Below are 16,443 nucleotides of genomic sequence, written 5' to 3'. Positions count from 1 at the left end.
CTCCGAAGCATTGTTTCGTGCTCCCCCCCCTGCACCGCACTCTGTCCAGCGACACAACGCGGGCCAGCGCCACGGGATCGGCGTGTAATTAATATATGCGCGCGGCCGTTACACCGGGCCCCCATCTCGCCATCGTCCCCCCCACCCACCAAACACGATGTGTACACGCGAGCGCGCGCTCGACTCGCTCGGGCGGCGGCGATGCGACGACCGTCCGACCGTCGTCGTCGTCGTCGTCGTCGTTGCCGTCGTCGCCGCCGCCCGCCCGCCGACCCATCGCACGGTGGCGCGGCGCGCGCGGTGCGCCGGACGGGGCCCGCCGAGTCGCCGGCAGCCGAAACGACTACCAGTTGTACGATGACCGCCGGCGCCCGTGTCCACAGGACGTGCCGAGTACCGCTCCCGTCGCCGAACACGTGCCGCCGCCGCCGCCGCCGTTGCTATCAGTGCGATCGTTGTTGTTAACACACACGCGTGCGACCGCCGCCGACTATCATTTCGTACAACGTTTTTATTTCGTTTCGTAATACAATATTCGATTATATAGATATATATATATATATTATTATTGATTATAAAAAAAAAAAAATAAAAAAAAATTTAGTAAAATAACGTCGTTATCACCGTGTCATCTGTTGTACAAAATTTAATATAATTTTTTGTGATTATTTTCATTAATGTAATTTTGTACGAGAAATTACGACATCGACACGCAGAAGAGGTTCATATACGCCAAACACACGCACACACACACACCCACTCATATACATACACACACACACACACACACAAACATAATTGTATAATATTTTTACACGACTTTGCGGACGACCGGACATTGGCGGTATCCTTCGTCTTCACGCTCTGCCGGACATAATATAATATATTATAATAACATTAATATTATTATTTTAACGGCGAAATAATAATATTATAATTGTTATCGGTATTAACAAAAAAGTCGTCGTCGCCACCGCGGGCGCGTGCAGTGCGTTTGCGACACAGTGCGTCGTGTGTGAATAATATAATCTTTACGTACTATATTTAGACGGGGAATTATTGTTGGACGGACACATCGTGTATTTTAATAATTACGATCCCGCGGATCGTTTGTGCGGATAATAAATCGCAACCGAGTGCGTCAGATTTTACGCGGCTTCGTCCATCCGACCAGTCCGACACATCCGACGTACGATCGTCAGTCTTGGCGATTAACCAGAGAGCACCGACGACCACGCTTATACCATCCCAGGTAAAATTGTATTAACAATATATTATTGTGTTCGAAGTAGTACGAATGTGTTGATTTTTTTATTATTATTTTTTTTTTCACTTGCAATGTTGCATTGTTGTTGCGTTCGACAGACTGTGCGTCGTAGGACGACGAAAAGCGACCCGCCGAGTAGTGTTTGATCGGCGAATAACAATAATGATAATAATAAATAATAATAATAACGTGTGAGGGGACTACGTTGGTTGGAAAAATAAAATCGATTCGTCTTCTTCTTCGAGGGTTGTTACGATAATTAGGTTTTGAGACCACCGCCGCACGGCCGATGAGGGGTTCGGAGTTTTCCATACGCGCGCGGCCCCGCGGGGACGATCGGTCGACGAACGTTGCATAATGCCGAATTGACAGTATTATAGATATTATTATTTTTTTTTCTCGATTCTCGATATAATATAGCAAAATACAAGTACGATTCCCAAAATATCTTGCTATAGGCATTATTTCGTTCGGTCTGTTATTAGAAGCGTTAATGTGTGCGCGTATACGGTTTTAATTGACTTGATAACGCGATCGATGTGTATGACCAATTAGGCACTTAGCGGAAATGTGTTTCGTTCGTATTTATTTTTAAATGAAAAATTAAGCTTGTGTCGAAAGTTATCAAACTAATGGCTTACGTTCATTTTGAACTATCTATATTCTATATTGTACTATAAAGTTCACATGCTGTTATGTACAAAACGAGCACTGCTGCAGTATTTATTTTAATTACAACTAAATAGCATTTTTCGTAATCCAAACTTAATCAGTTTAATTATTCTATGTTTTCTAACGCTTACGTTTAATTTTAAAATAAATTATTCCTGGAATAAAATACGTTTTGTAATTATTATTCTTCGAAGTTTTTAACTTATACCTATGCACGAAATTAATAACAATTTTATTGTTTTTTTTTGGTTTGAAAAATAAAGATTTGTATTTAAACTTCAAATCATATACATTTACTACATTTACAATGAAAAATAATCAAATGCGTATCTTTCAATCATTTGTTTTTTTTCTGAGTGATTGTAAAAGTGATATGATAAGATTGTTATGGGATCAAGGTTCTAGATTCTAGATATACTGATTTATAACTTTTGAAGTATATCACGTATACTGCTCGGTATACTGTATGGTATTAAAAATAACCGTACAACTACTAAAATAACTAGAAAAAAGTTTGTAATATACTTATATAAAAATAACTCGTACTTAGGTCGATAACCCAATAATAGTATATTTCATGGCAAAGTATTTATTGAGAAATTGACCTACAACCTTTGGAGGCCAATCTCATTAAATATCGGTGCAGGATTAGTGCTTTCTTTTTTTTTTATACAGTTTTTTTTAACAAGAAATGTCTATGATGATTAATAATAACGTTGAAAAACGAACATATTTTTAAATAATTATATAGATATTACATTGTTTTGTCGTTCCGCGTTTCGCAGTGTCTTGCACACTTCCCCGCCGCCTCCCGTCACATTAACGGTATTGCGTATTGTGCGTGTGTGCCGAATGGGCATCGGGGAGTTGGAACGAAACGTCGTAAATCTCGTAAAGTTGACTCGGACGACGACCTCCCTTCGCGCCGTGTGAGACGAAACCCCCATCCACCCCCGACGCAGACGGCTTCATCACTCTCTCTCTCTCTCTCTCTCTCTCTCTCTCTGTGTATATAATGTATATAAATATTGCAAGCATGTATCGTAATTCGTACCGATGAACTTGTTTGAAAAATTCGAGAAACTATCGTACACGGGGGCACCTCATAGTTCTAACGGCTGTCGAATATCAATCGTCGTAATTCACAGTGTATTTTAGTAAAATTTAAGTTTATTTAATAGACGGGTAATAATTATTGTGCTCGGCCGAATTATAGGTGTTTGTAACGTGCGTGCAAAAAAATACTTGTAAAATAAACAACCGATGACTATTATAATATTATAGCTCAACGTGTGTTATAATATCGTATTAATGCACTATATTACCTGCTGAATATTACGACGGCATAATATTATTAGTTATTACATATTATTATAATCACCCGGAGAACCGGTCTCCGCGGTTGGCCGGAAAGCGCATCATCACGATATATGCAGCGGCGCGGGCGTTAATGAGCGGGCGAAAAGCTCCGGCGGCCGACCAATTAAAACGCCGTCGCCGATGATTATGTATGCGCGCGTCCCGGCGGAGGCGTGGCTGATAAAACGGAATAGATAACGAGACACCAACCCTGTGCATATATTAATTAAAAAGGCTCCCCTCCGCCGGTCCCGACCGGCCGCCCAAAGCTCCGGCGCGCCGCTTTTGCCGCGGCCGACCGTTTCGCGTGCGTGCGCGACGAGTGCAGTGCGTTCGCCGCGTACATAATATATAGAGGAGGCGACGACGACGGTGCGGTAGCGCCGCACCCGGGCGGGGGCTTTTTTGAATATGCGCGCGCGGCACGGCGGTGACGACGACGACGACGACGACGACGTCGTCGACGGCGGCCGAGGCGGTGGCGGGGCGCACGTCGTTCCCCGGCATTAGCATATATTCCACCCCTCCGCGCGATGAACGCGCCGCTCCGATGCCGCCGCCTCCGCCCTCCGCGTCCACGACCCCGCGGGCCAACGGTTTGTCGGGTTCTAGTGCGCGTGCACGGCCGCCTCCTCCTCATCACCATCCTCCACGCAACAACTCCGCCGCCACTTACTACTCCTCCTCCTACTACTACTTACACCATACGACTCGGCGACGACGACGACGACTGCCCTGCTATATATGTATACATGTTCGGAGGACGCGGCGGGGCCACCGTCACCCTTATATCACCTCATCGCCATCCCCACCACATGAAGACGCTTAATTATACGAAGCGGGCGCGGGGGCGAACAACCACCGCCGCCGCTGTGCCACCCCTACGGATGACGGCGCGCGCGAGGGGGTCGGGCGCGCGGAAAGCGTGCGTGGCGGCAGCGGCGGCGGCCCCTTTTCCCGCATGCAAAACAGAAGCGTCCCGGCGCTGCCGCAGGCTCACGCGCGCTCTCCAGCAAAAAAATAATCTCGCGGCCCCGACAGTTCCAAATAACCATTCGCTCTGTGATAATATACGGTCTGTGTAGTTCCTCAAATTATTATTATTATTATTATTATTACTATTATTATTATTATTATTATTAAATATAATTCTTATTATAATTTTTTTTCATTTTTTATTTTCATTCGAGTACATATTATTTCGTCGCGTTTTTCTCGTCTTGGACTATTATTATTATTTTTTCGCAAACAATCTCTTATTGTGTATTAGTTATGATAAATTAAATTTTCTTTTTAATGACCACGCTCGGTGTCACGGCCACGACGGCCGCCGTCGGTGATGGACAGTGTTTGATTTTTCGTCCGCGAAACGCCGCCGGTAATAACGACGGAACGAGATAAATAAAAAAAAATAATATATACTCAGACATTTTCCGCGAGTGAACTCCGGCTAGCGCGGAATATATTCCCGTCGGGCCGACGTCGTTCGCGGTCCCGTCGCAGTCGGACACTACTGACTATTATCGTGAGTACTATATACAACGCAAACATATTTTTCACGCTCGTTGAACATTTTATTTATTATTTTATTTTATTTTTTTATTTTTTTGGATTTTTGGTTTTTTTTCTATTTATTTTTGCCACAAATTTTCGGTCACCGCGACTAAAAAATATCCGTCTACTATATTTTTTACCGCTCCTCCGTTTTTTTCAATTGTCGACTGATATTCACTTTCGCGAATGATATAAATTATATATTTTAGACATCAAGTTAATTTATATTTTTGAATTATTCCGTTTTTCTTTCTTTGATACATTACGATATTGAAATATGACCTAAACCTATAGATACTTTTTTAAGACAGTGTACATAGTTCGTTTAAATATTTTGTTTTAATTTTAAATTTTAATGGTTATATTTAAAAAAAACAGTATTTATCAATTATCGTTTGTCTATAGACATTTATTAATATATCCATTATACACCGGTGGGTCGTTCGCCCGGTTTTTTGCTCAATCCTATATTTGTAAGACCAGTAAACCAGTGTCGTTACCGTAAATGTCTGTTATTATGCAATGACTATGCAGTTTCAATTAACAAGCCATATTATTTTATATAATTAAAGCCGTTCCTACATAATTATTATTGCTCGATCTCGTGGTAAATTGACTTTTAAGTTCTCCTTGAAAATATATATATGTATAGTGTCTGTTACACACGTTGTTGGTTGTTCTCAACATCCGATGTTACAAAACCAGATTTTTTTTAATACAAGTTTATTATTTATTATTATGATTGGTGTCCCATTTTTCGGATATTACAGCAGCAGCAGTATAATGTAATAATTATCTACAGACCTTAATAATTGTTAGACTACGTGAAAATATGAAATCCTAGTCATAGCGTGCGTGGTTCGGTGTTGGCACCCTTGTGTTCTCTCGTCTAAGCACGTTTCCACCCTCGTATATTTAGACACCACCGCTGTTGCCTCCACCTCCTCCCGCTATGGGTCTCCGGGGTTTTTCTTAGTTAGTTCGCGCTAATCCTATTAACCGATATCGATTTTTTTCCCCGCACATTACATAATGACGCGCGTGAGTATATATATATATATGCGTTTGAGAGTGTGTTGTGCCAGAGTGAATTTGGCAACGAGGCAGTTGGTTTTTAAAAAGGGGAAAAATATATAATATATCATATTATCTAAAACTCATCGGTTTTGCAATAACTCAACTATAATGTGTGTGTATATATTATATAATATCGTGTTGTATCAAGTAAAAAAGTGCAGTCTCGCGCGTGTGAGTGTTTGTGTCTAGTGTATAGATCAGTAGTCACGCGGATAAAATCCTGCAGCTATATGGCTAGGTAAGACTTTAAGATGAATCCATTACCAACGCGCAAGGCATAAAATATATCTGGCAAACTTATTTAATATAAACGGTTAGAAGAGCGTAGGAAATGAAAAAAAAAATAAATAAATAAAAGGAAAAGCTGTTGTAAAACTATTGATTATTCACCGCTCCCCAGCCCGTCGCCCTCCGTTTCCCTATCGCGAGCGCGTATATATATACGCATATGTGTGTGTATATTTGTGCGTGTGTGTGTGTATATGTGTGTGCATGTGGCTGATGAACCGCGTGTTTGGTAGACGCATTCTTTTTTCCTTTTCTTGTTTCTTTTCCACCCCCGTACACACACATACGCTGCAAACCGTAACCTCCTCTACTACCACCACCACCACTGCAGCCCGCTCGCATTGTCGCCCGATGTTATTATCCGTTTTCGCCTCGGCTACTCATGAAACTTTAAGTCCGGTGTTATTACAAATGATACACACACGCGCTGATTAGCTTTTTCTCTCTATCCGATTTATTATATATCACGTTATGTATGTGTGTGTGTTGTATACGAGGATTTTCGCCCCAAAAGGGTGTATCACACATATATACGCACATCATTAATCATATATGTATATATATATATATATATATATAAGGCGTGTGGTGGTTAGGCATGCTCGCGGTTCGCGCAGGAAAAGATAATGTTTCTTTTGGATAAATTAATATTTATATATATATATATATAGGTATATCATCGTTAGGGCGATGAGTCGGCGGCGAAACACTCGCGGTTTTCTTCGAGGCTATTCAATTGGTGGGTGCTTAATACTAACCGCGGCCGTCGTAAGGATTTCGGGGGTAAAATCAAAAGCGCTTCGCTGTTATAAAAACCACTATTTCGTATAAAAACTTAATCCACACCCTATCTGGGTTTACGTCCTCAATTCTTGGATCGTAAAATCGTTTATGTCTCTCGGCGCGTACGTAACGGATTTACATGGCCAGGACTTAAATAAATCATGACTTTTGAAGATCGAGTCGCACAGAAAGCGAGAGAGGGGGACAAAAAAAATTTCTCAAACCGTTTAGGACTTTTACTGTTGGCGACCGGCTGACGGCGCTCTAAAAACCGCCGTCCTCGTCCTGCAGTCATATGCGTACACTCTAGAATATACACTATACATCTATAACCATATAATAATATGCTGGCGTTTGTGCGTCTCAAAACGTTATTCGTCTCTTAGCATTATTATTATTATTATATTTTTCCATGCCGAAATAAACATTTGTGAGCGCAGTGGTTAACGACCGCAATGACCTTTTCGGAAGTATCGAAATCATGTCACGATGTATAATAATATAATAATATAAAATAGTGTGTATATAGGATATGTAATATAATGATGTATTATTATGACGTACCTACACCGTTTACTGGATAACAAATTTATCGTTTTGCAACCGCCGTACCGGTGACACTATACGATAATATAAATAGTCGGTTATATAATCATAATTTTATATATTATTATATATTTATATTATTTATAACATCAAGTCGATTAGTACTTTTTTTTTAGAAATCTGTTTTACGGATATTATACGATAGTGACACGCGTTTAAACATGTGTACTACGTATAGAGGTGTGTATTTTTTGTTTCCTGGTCAATTCTTCAACCGTGAAATTAAAGACTATAAATGGCTTTCGGTGCGCTCCCGGGATGGTCCGTGCGTTTGTCGCTCCCTCGGCCGCTCGTTTTTCGTACTTTTTTACACGAAAATTACCGGAAAACACGCGTGCTGGTTGTGACGATTTTACACACGTTAGTGTAGGTATATAGTATATACATACCGTTTCTACGTTCTGCCTACGTACTAAAACATACGGTAGGCGTATCGTGTATGTGTATATAGATGGATTGGTGGGCTCGTGAGTTTCGGTTTGGATTTATTTTTACACTATTCGATATCAAATCCAAGTATTATAGCAAATGAGTTATTAATATTTCATAAATCGTCGGCAACAACATATTATTACGAATTTCATGTATTTCGGTTTATTTCGTTATTTCATGTTATTTACACTAAAATAATGTTTTCCTTATGTATAGTTGTATATAACTCGTGCCTACACTGATTGCGCATTAGTAAATTACATTAAAAAAAACTTATTTATGATGTATAGATACTGGGCATAATGTATATGCGCGTATTCCCGCAGCGCAGGCAATGTAGTAGCAGTAGTTGTAATAGTAGCAACACAAACGTACCTATAAATCAATAGGTACTGTAAAAATATATAATATAATATTATTAGTGTACCGCGGACTACTATAAGTATTCGATTTTCCATAGGTGGTTCATTTAAACCCGAAATGATTACTTGATCGATGCTAATAAAAATAACTTTTTCCGAGGTCGAAAGTAGAAAGTTAATAACACGTTTCGTCCGTTTCAACCCCATCGCTCCTTCGAGCGTGGCGTATATACAACCCGGTTACAGGGTAGGTGTGTATATTTGTATGCATATATAAACTCAGTCAATCATGCAACCGTTTGGTTGTCAAAAACAACGGTGCAATTACGGTGGATAAGTCGCACTTTAGACCGTTTTAAGGGAAGGCGTTTCGCTATTACCATAACCTTTTTCGGATTTTACAGCGACGGAAATTCTACTACAACAAGTGTCGTCTCGGGAATGACGATATAATGAAAAATAAAACGCGTCCAAATTTGTCGTCGTCGTCGTCGACCACGGACGAAACGGTAACGGATCCTTTGTTTACGATGAAACGACGTCGCGTTGTCTCTTATTTGTCTCTCGGGGTGTGGCGCATATCATTATCGTAAACATACAAAAACACTGCGACGAACAACGGGTTAACGCGTGTAATCGAATGTAACGATTTGTAATTTATGCGTTCTCGGGGAATGACGACGACGACCTCTGGTAAAACGGAGCGAGTGAGGATCCACGATTCGCGCGTTTGGCTCGTGTCCAGCGCTGTGCCATATGGACGGACGCTGGCCGTGTTTGTAATATGTAAAATGCAAAAATTGAAAGAGAAAAAAATCGATTTGCAATTTGTTTCGAGTTTTATTTATTTTTGCCGCCGACGTCGCGGGGGTGTCAAGGTCGGCGGCGGCATCGTCGTCGTCGTCGTCGTCGTCGGGAAGATGATGCGGTCGGTGAACCGTGAAATCAGCTGTTTGGTCACCCCTTCGCCCATACCCCTCTCGCGCCCGTTGTCCGGTGCAGTCAGGGGTGGCGGCGCTGGCGGAGAAGTGTGTTGTTGCGTTCCCACGTAGTACACGATATACTCACACACACATACATACACATAAACATCCGATGCACCTCGTGCACTGACCTACATAATACTATAATTTTTCCTCGCCAGCTCTGTACAATATCAAAATTGATGGATAGTTTTTTTTCACGAAATGTAACGTAATGCCGAAAAACAAAACGTTTTTGAGGTAAGAAACATTTTGTCGTTGTACTGTCATATCTAAGTGTTCACTAAATAATATAGGCTAGTCCTACTAGAATCGAATATCATAAAAAATATCAAAACTCTCATAGCTGAGTGTAAAAATAACTATAACGCATAATAATATAATAATGCTCATTTTATTAGTTGTATCGTTCACCCCGGGAAAAACAAATGTCCTCAAGTGCCGCGGCTGCTGCGTTTGTTTGGTCGTATGTATTAGCGCCGTGCGTCCGCAGGACCTTTGCGACGGCCTGCTGAATGCCGTGCTCTGCCGCCCCGTTCAAATGCCGTTCACGCAAAAACTCGACACTCGTGCGAGTCGTGCTGCGGTCCCAAAAGGGAAACACGACCCCTCTCCGATCACCATCGGCGTCTAATTATTTCGACGACGTGTGTTCTGGCCCGCACGTTAATTATAATTATTACCGCAGCGTACAACACAATTCTTCGTCTTAAAAATAGCAATTCAAACAACATGCCTTCTGTTATAATTATTTTTTATTTTTTCTTTGAATCTAATTTTAAAACACTTAGATCGCTTTCCGTCGCCCAGATAGCTTATAGTTTTAGTGTGTATCGTCGACCTCCGCAAATCGCGCATACTCGCACCGGATCATTTCGATTACATGTGTATTGTTCTTCCGATCCTCAGTTTTATCAGTTTTTGTTTGTGAACGATTAATTTCTAACTCGGTATCCATTAAAAAATAATAATAAATATATATCACACATATTTTAAAATAGATGCTCTCAAATAATATCGATTCGGTGAAAAGTTTTACCGAAATCCATTCGTTTCAATATCGAGGAGATGATTCATAAATGTGCTGTGTTCTGCGAGCTGTGTTAAAAGTGCGCGTTAGCAGTTACGAATTATTTTTTTATTCGTACAATATATTACAGAACGTTTTCACATTAATTAAATGCTGGTAAATACGCCCAACTCTAATACGTCCTTAAGTTATTTCAAAATTAAATATTTTAAGTAAACTGCCTACTTCCGGGGCCCCAGCTATCAGCAGTTCCGTCTAATTGCCTTTGAAACCTACGCTTAGTATATTTTCGCAAACACGTGCTGAGCCATATGCCCATTTTGCGTCGTGTTGCACAATTGTGACGTCCGAACTTACGTAAGTTGTTTACAATACTCACATATACGGCGTAGACCTCTTTTAAGCTTTTCTCCAAATCATAATAAGACACGACTATATTATGTGTATATATTATAATACACATATATATATGTACCTACTGTCTTGTACAATTTGCATATTATAAAAATATTCATACCTATACGGGAGAAGCTGTGTAATCGGAGAAACGCATAACGGTGGTCCGGGATATGGGGGGGGAGGGAGATATCTACTCCCTCGACGTGCCCTCACAATATAATTCCCCGTGGCGTGTGCATTAGATTTGCATACACTTATAAAGCCTTTGGCACGTTCTGTTTTTTTTTTTCATAAATATTTTGCAGTCCATAATAATGATATGATCGTGTGCCCCGGTACCACCTCGGTGTATGGGGTAGTGTGTAGTCATGGAGTTTGGTATGTGCGGTGCGCGAGCCGTGTACACCTTATTAACATCACGTGGAACATTGTATTTGAATGGGCCATATAGCAGCGGCGGCCCCCCGCACGCGTTTATGCAAAACGCTATTTTTTCGAACGAATTTGAATTTCAAATGTCACGCGCACAATTCTTCCACGTGCATGTGTACATATAGGTACGCACACGCGCGGGCAATCCTAAGCGGATAGGGATCCGCTGCACTTACGGCGGCGGCGGTAGCGGTGACACACGATTCGAAAATCCGCGTGCTTGCGACCGTAATAATTACTGTTACCGTGAGAGGGAGAGTCCGTCGCAGATTATCGTTTAGACGAGAATAATTTTTATCTATATATAATGCTATTAAATTATAATACAAATGTATATTATTATGTGTATATATAATCGCGCAAACTGGTTTCAAAGTTCTTTGTGAGCAACACATAAATCATCATCGTCGTCGTCGTCGTAGTCGTCGCGTACACAGAATAATTGTGGCAACGGCGGCTGTGGCGGTAGGTATGCGCGGCGGAGGTGGTCCATTAATGGTCAGCGAAGACGAAACGATAATATTTTTTGTCATTTCAATAAATCGGGTTGCCCCCACTCCACTCTAGATCGTAAGAAAAAATAATAATAACCGGTTATACCGATTTCCTTCGCCTCCTCCTACGCGCCGGCGACTTATTCGCGGTAGATTTGATTTTAATCAAATATCCTCCCCCCCCCCCGTCTATTACTATATTACAATAAATTACGAAAATACTCATAACGTCACGTATAGCCGCGTTACTGATTTTTATATTACTACTGCAGATGTCCCTGTATTACGCGCCCATATTATAGTACGAGTAGTCGGACAGTATTATAATCGTATTACGTAACGGAAACGGAATCGGAGAATAATATAATAATAGTAATAATTTTATCGACAATAACGCGGATAACTATATAATAGAACGAAAAAACGGTTATGCTCGCGATTTCGCGAATTCGATAGTCGTCGTTCTCTCCTGCTCTCCTCACGCCATATAGACGACGGCACCACCTAGCCACATACATCGAGTGAGAAAATTATTATGCAAATTATGCACGGGGGAAATATTGTCATATTGTTTATTGTTAATGGGACCTGCGGGTTGGTTTCGCCGTCACCGTATATATTATATGTGTGCTCATGTATGTGAACGTGTGCAATATAATTCCGGTGGTTGTGGCCGCGGCGGCAACGTCTCGACGACGACAATTTTAAGAGGAGGGTGCGCACGGGTCCCCTTCAGTGAGCAGGTCTGAAGTGATGCGCGACGATTTCGCAAATTCTACGGCTTCCGACCGGCACCCACCCCACCTCGTTCCTGCGTTCCATCGGCGGTGTGCGTGTCGTGTACACGGCTGCGAAAAATTTATGGTTGACAATTAACCGTTTATTAAAAAATAAAGAAAAGAAAATCTCCTCGTATACATATAAATCGCACATAGATGTATATATGAGAATATAATGGGTAAAAGATATTGACGCGCGCGCGCACACACACACACACGCACACACTCACACGCGCGTCCCCTCGAGTCGTAAATAATACACACGTAACCCGTCCAGTTACAGTATTGCCGTGTAAAAAGGGTTACATCGTGTTAAACGATTCACAATTGGAACGGTTATTATTCGCCCCAGAAACGACGATATACCTGTGTCCCATTATATATATATATATATATGTATACGATATGAGCTGATGGCCCCGCGACGACATGCGTTTCAATATTTCATATTATTATATTTATACGCGTACCCATCTACCTGCAGTGCACATAATATTATTATTATAGACATCGTAACTCTATAATATATAGTTATAATAACCGACGACGGCGGCTGTAATCGAGATCGGAGTCGTCGTCGGGTCCGGACGGCAAAAATGCGCGTTTGTCGATAGTTTTACAGATTTCGGTTATAGCCGATGTTACATAACAAAACGAATAATAATAATAATAATAATACGTTGTAGCGTTGTTCCCCTCTTCGGATGACGATACGCGTGTAATTTGCATCGACGGAGGTTGCAATTACATTATTATCGACTATTTTTTATTTTATTATTTGTCATTTGAATTTCTCTGTTATTCGATCGCCTTCAGCTGATTTTTTTTCTGATACTAATTAAACTGCATTACTTTCATTACGTATAATATATTAAACACACTCGTTAGCATATAGCGCGTTGTGATTTACACGTTTTTTTTTCTCAACTTTTCTTTATTATACACACTTAGCTGTAATATAATATTATTAAAAAGGTCATTATTTCCATAATCGTGGACGACGACCGCTCTCTCCTTTTCCCATTTTTTATACGATTTCGGTGATTGTACAGTGTTTTTCTTAACGAAAACAATTGGCAAAATATTCGGTTTTCTATGCTCATACAAAAAACGTGTTCCGTCACAACCATATATTATAATTATTTCGTTTTGGTCGACTTTATAATAATGACTATGTTTAACTATAATATGATAATATGATAATGCATCACTGTTTCTCCTTCGCAACGTATATTATCATATTTTATTAATTACTATCTATTCAAAATATTTAAATTCGCCCTGTCTGCAACGTTCGATTACAATAATCATTATTGCTCGCAGCTGCATATTATCTTTAACCGATTTTTGTGGAAACACAAAAGTGCGTCTATGTATAGGATCCGCTTTGAAAAATACATAATAATATTATAACTTTATAAGCTATGTGTATGATTTCGAATATTGTTAGTAATTTGCGGTCGATACGTGAACACATAATAAATATTACTGTATAGTGTATAGATATCGGTCCGTGCTGCAGGTCGACCGTGCGGCGTTCTCACGATAACGACTGTTTGAATTGTAGGTACGTGCAGGGTCATTGTGGATGGAAAAAAATGCATTTGGATATTATTATATTACATTATGTATCATTATATTATTGTGTGTGCCGCGTATGGGTCGTCCGGTGTGTTGTTGTTGTGTGTCCGAAAACCGCGGGACGTACCTATATATAAATGCGATGAACATTCCGACCGGTGGTGTCGTCTCACGCGGCATAAATCCCTAATGAATCGACCCTGACGGTCAGGTGAACCCCTGCAGAAGCCTCGGATCCTACACGTATACAGAGTGATGATGATGGCGCTCGTCCGGTGTCGTTTTCTCGGTGTAATCCTATAAAACTGCGTTTATTAGAAACTGAAAATAAAACAACCTACCTAATGAATATTACTGGTGTGTGTGTATAGGTATAAAGCGTTTTTACTTATCCCTTAAATATACACACACACGCACACAAATGTATCCAAAAGCGCGTGTAGTCTGTCGATATATTATAATATGTTACTATACATTTACATATACAGCATGCGGCGAGAAAAGTTTACGAGTGTTATTCTAAATATTCGACAATAATCGTGTATATTAAACATTGTAATGGTGTAAAAATGTTAATGAATAACGTTTTATTGGTTTTATTGTAATTAACGTATATTGAAGTAAGGACGATAATATAATATCTATTATGTTATACGTGGCTGTTACGTGGTATCCATTTCGTTTTTGAATTTCCAATACCGTTCTAGATTAGAAATTAATATTTATCCGATCTCTTCGTTATTTTTATCGTCCGTGATGGCATTCGAATAGTTGGCAAACGTTGACATTTATTGCGCACACAATTTACAAACATACCTATATAACATGCATGCATATACAATATTATTATGCGCGCGCACGCATATTTTATATTAATATTTAAAAAAATTTAATGACTCGGACGATTGAATAAAAATTAAAAATTAACTTCCCGAGCGTCCTTTGTGTTGCAAGAAACGCGGAATTGTAAACCGTCCGGATCCACTCGCAGCATGTTATGCGGTCGGCAGTCCAATTATTGTCGCTGTAATAATATTATTATATATGCAGGTATTACTTATAAATTATAATATTATTGACCGCGGGCGTCGCGAGTCTCCTACCATCGGCATCGTCACTCGAAACGCTCTGTATGATATTATACTGCCATCCTGCAATATACGAGTATGTACATCACTATATCTGGATGACGTGTTTCGATGCGGTCGCCGCGCCGCCGGTTTTACCTGTACGGAAACAAACGAAATAATACATAATATAATATAATACATATTTTTTTTTCCTCCAATACTATTCCAATATCACGTTGTATTATGTGCGCATTGTATACGCACAAGACACACGCCCTCTCTTCCACGTGAATTATCGGTGTCCCTGGATTCGTGTCAAACCGAAACGTATTCATCTAATAATGGATTACCATTATTACGGACGGTTTATTTTTTTCCCGTTCGATCACATCATATTCACATTCCCGGCCCATGTGTACGATTACATATTATTATTTAAAACTTCCATCTATGGTGGTGAGCATGTGTCGTCGCATTATGTGTTTTTGTATTTAGTGTAATTTTTACGTTGCCTAGGTAAAAACAAAAAAAAAAAAGAGAGGAAAAAATGTTTAATTAACCGGTATTGGAATTGTGTGTGGGTGCGGAGAGACGCGTGAGGGAGGGGGCGGCGTCCTTTACTTTAATTGCCTGTAATCACACACCTCCCATTATTATACACTACGAATTATTGCAGAGACAAAACAGCTAGTGTAATAACGTGCCCTATTGCTATCACGGCAGCCATAATATTTCGCGCGTTGCCCCGACACACATATTGTATACACACCAACACACAGGAAACCGCATTCTGCTTTTTCTCCAATAGCACGCAGTAATAAGTATTATAATGATAAAAAAAAAATAAAAAAAATAATAATTATCGTAACAGCGTAATTATAATGATAATAATAAAAATAGTTATTCTAATTCCAAAATAATAATAATAATAAAAAAAAACGCCAACAAAACTATGCGTATCCGAAAGTAATTAACTGTCTCAATTATTATTTTTTCTGCCGCAGAACACGTAAAGTAGTTATTAACCATCATTATGTCGTTCAAAAACATATTTTTTTTAATATTAATTTCGTCACTACAAATATCTATACACACATAGGTATATATTTTCATGTATATATTTTATAGTGGCGGTTGGATAGCTATACGTTACATTTTTTTTTTTCATTTATCGACACAGATCTTCGCAAGGTAATAATTATCATTGTTCGATTGGATGGCGATAAAAAATGCACAGTAGAACTGTCTAAAATGTCCTACCACCTGTACGCCTGT

At 40.0% G+C, this 16,443-nt stretch overlaps 1 protein-coding gene across 4 annotated transcripts in view; it reads left to right on the top strand.

Annotated features, from left to right (window-relative positions):
* Nucleotides 1–357: 357 nt before the first annotated feature.
* The window catches only part of LOC132920381 (zinc finger homeobox protein 4), a 106,400-nt gene continuing 90,314 nt past the window's right edge, over nucleotides 358–16,443 (top strand). For 2 of the 4 annotated variants that reach the window (XM_060982734.1, XM_060982735.1), the window contains exon 1: nucleotides 359–1,252. The gene's annotated coding sequence lies outside the window, so the exon portion shown is untranslated. Of the gene's footprint in view, nucleotides 1,253–4,451; nucleotides 4,824–16,443 lie in introns of those variants that run through there. The other 2 variants (XM_060982731.1, XM_060982733.1) reach the window with 2 other exon arrangements.

Source organism: Rhopalosiphum padi, chromosome 2, assembly GCF_020882245.1.
Source record: "Rhopalosiphum padi isolate XX-2018 chromosome 2, ASM2088224v1, whole genome shotgun sequence".
Lineage (NCBI taxonomy): Eukaryota > Metazoa > Arthropoda > Insecta > Hemiptera > Aphididae > Rhopalosiphum > Rhopalosiphum padi.
The sequence above is the reverse complement of the archived record's forward strand: the minus strand, read 5'-3'. Positions and strand labels throughout refer to the sequence as shown.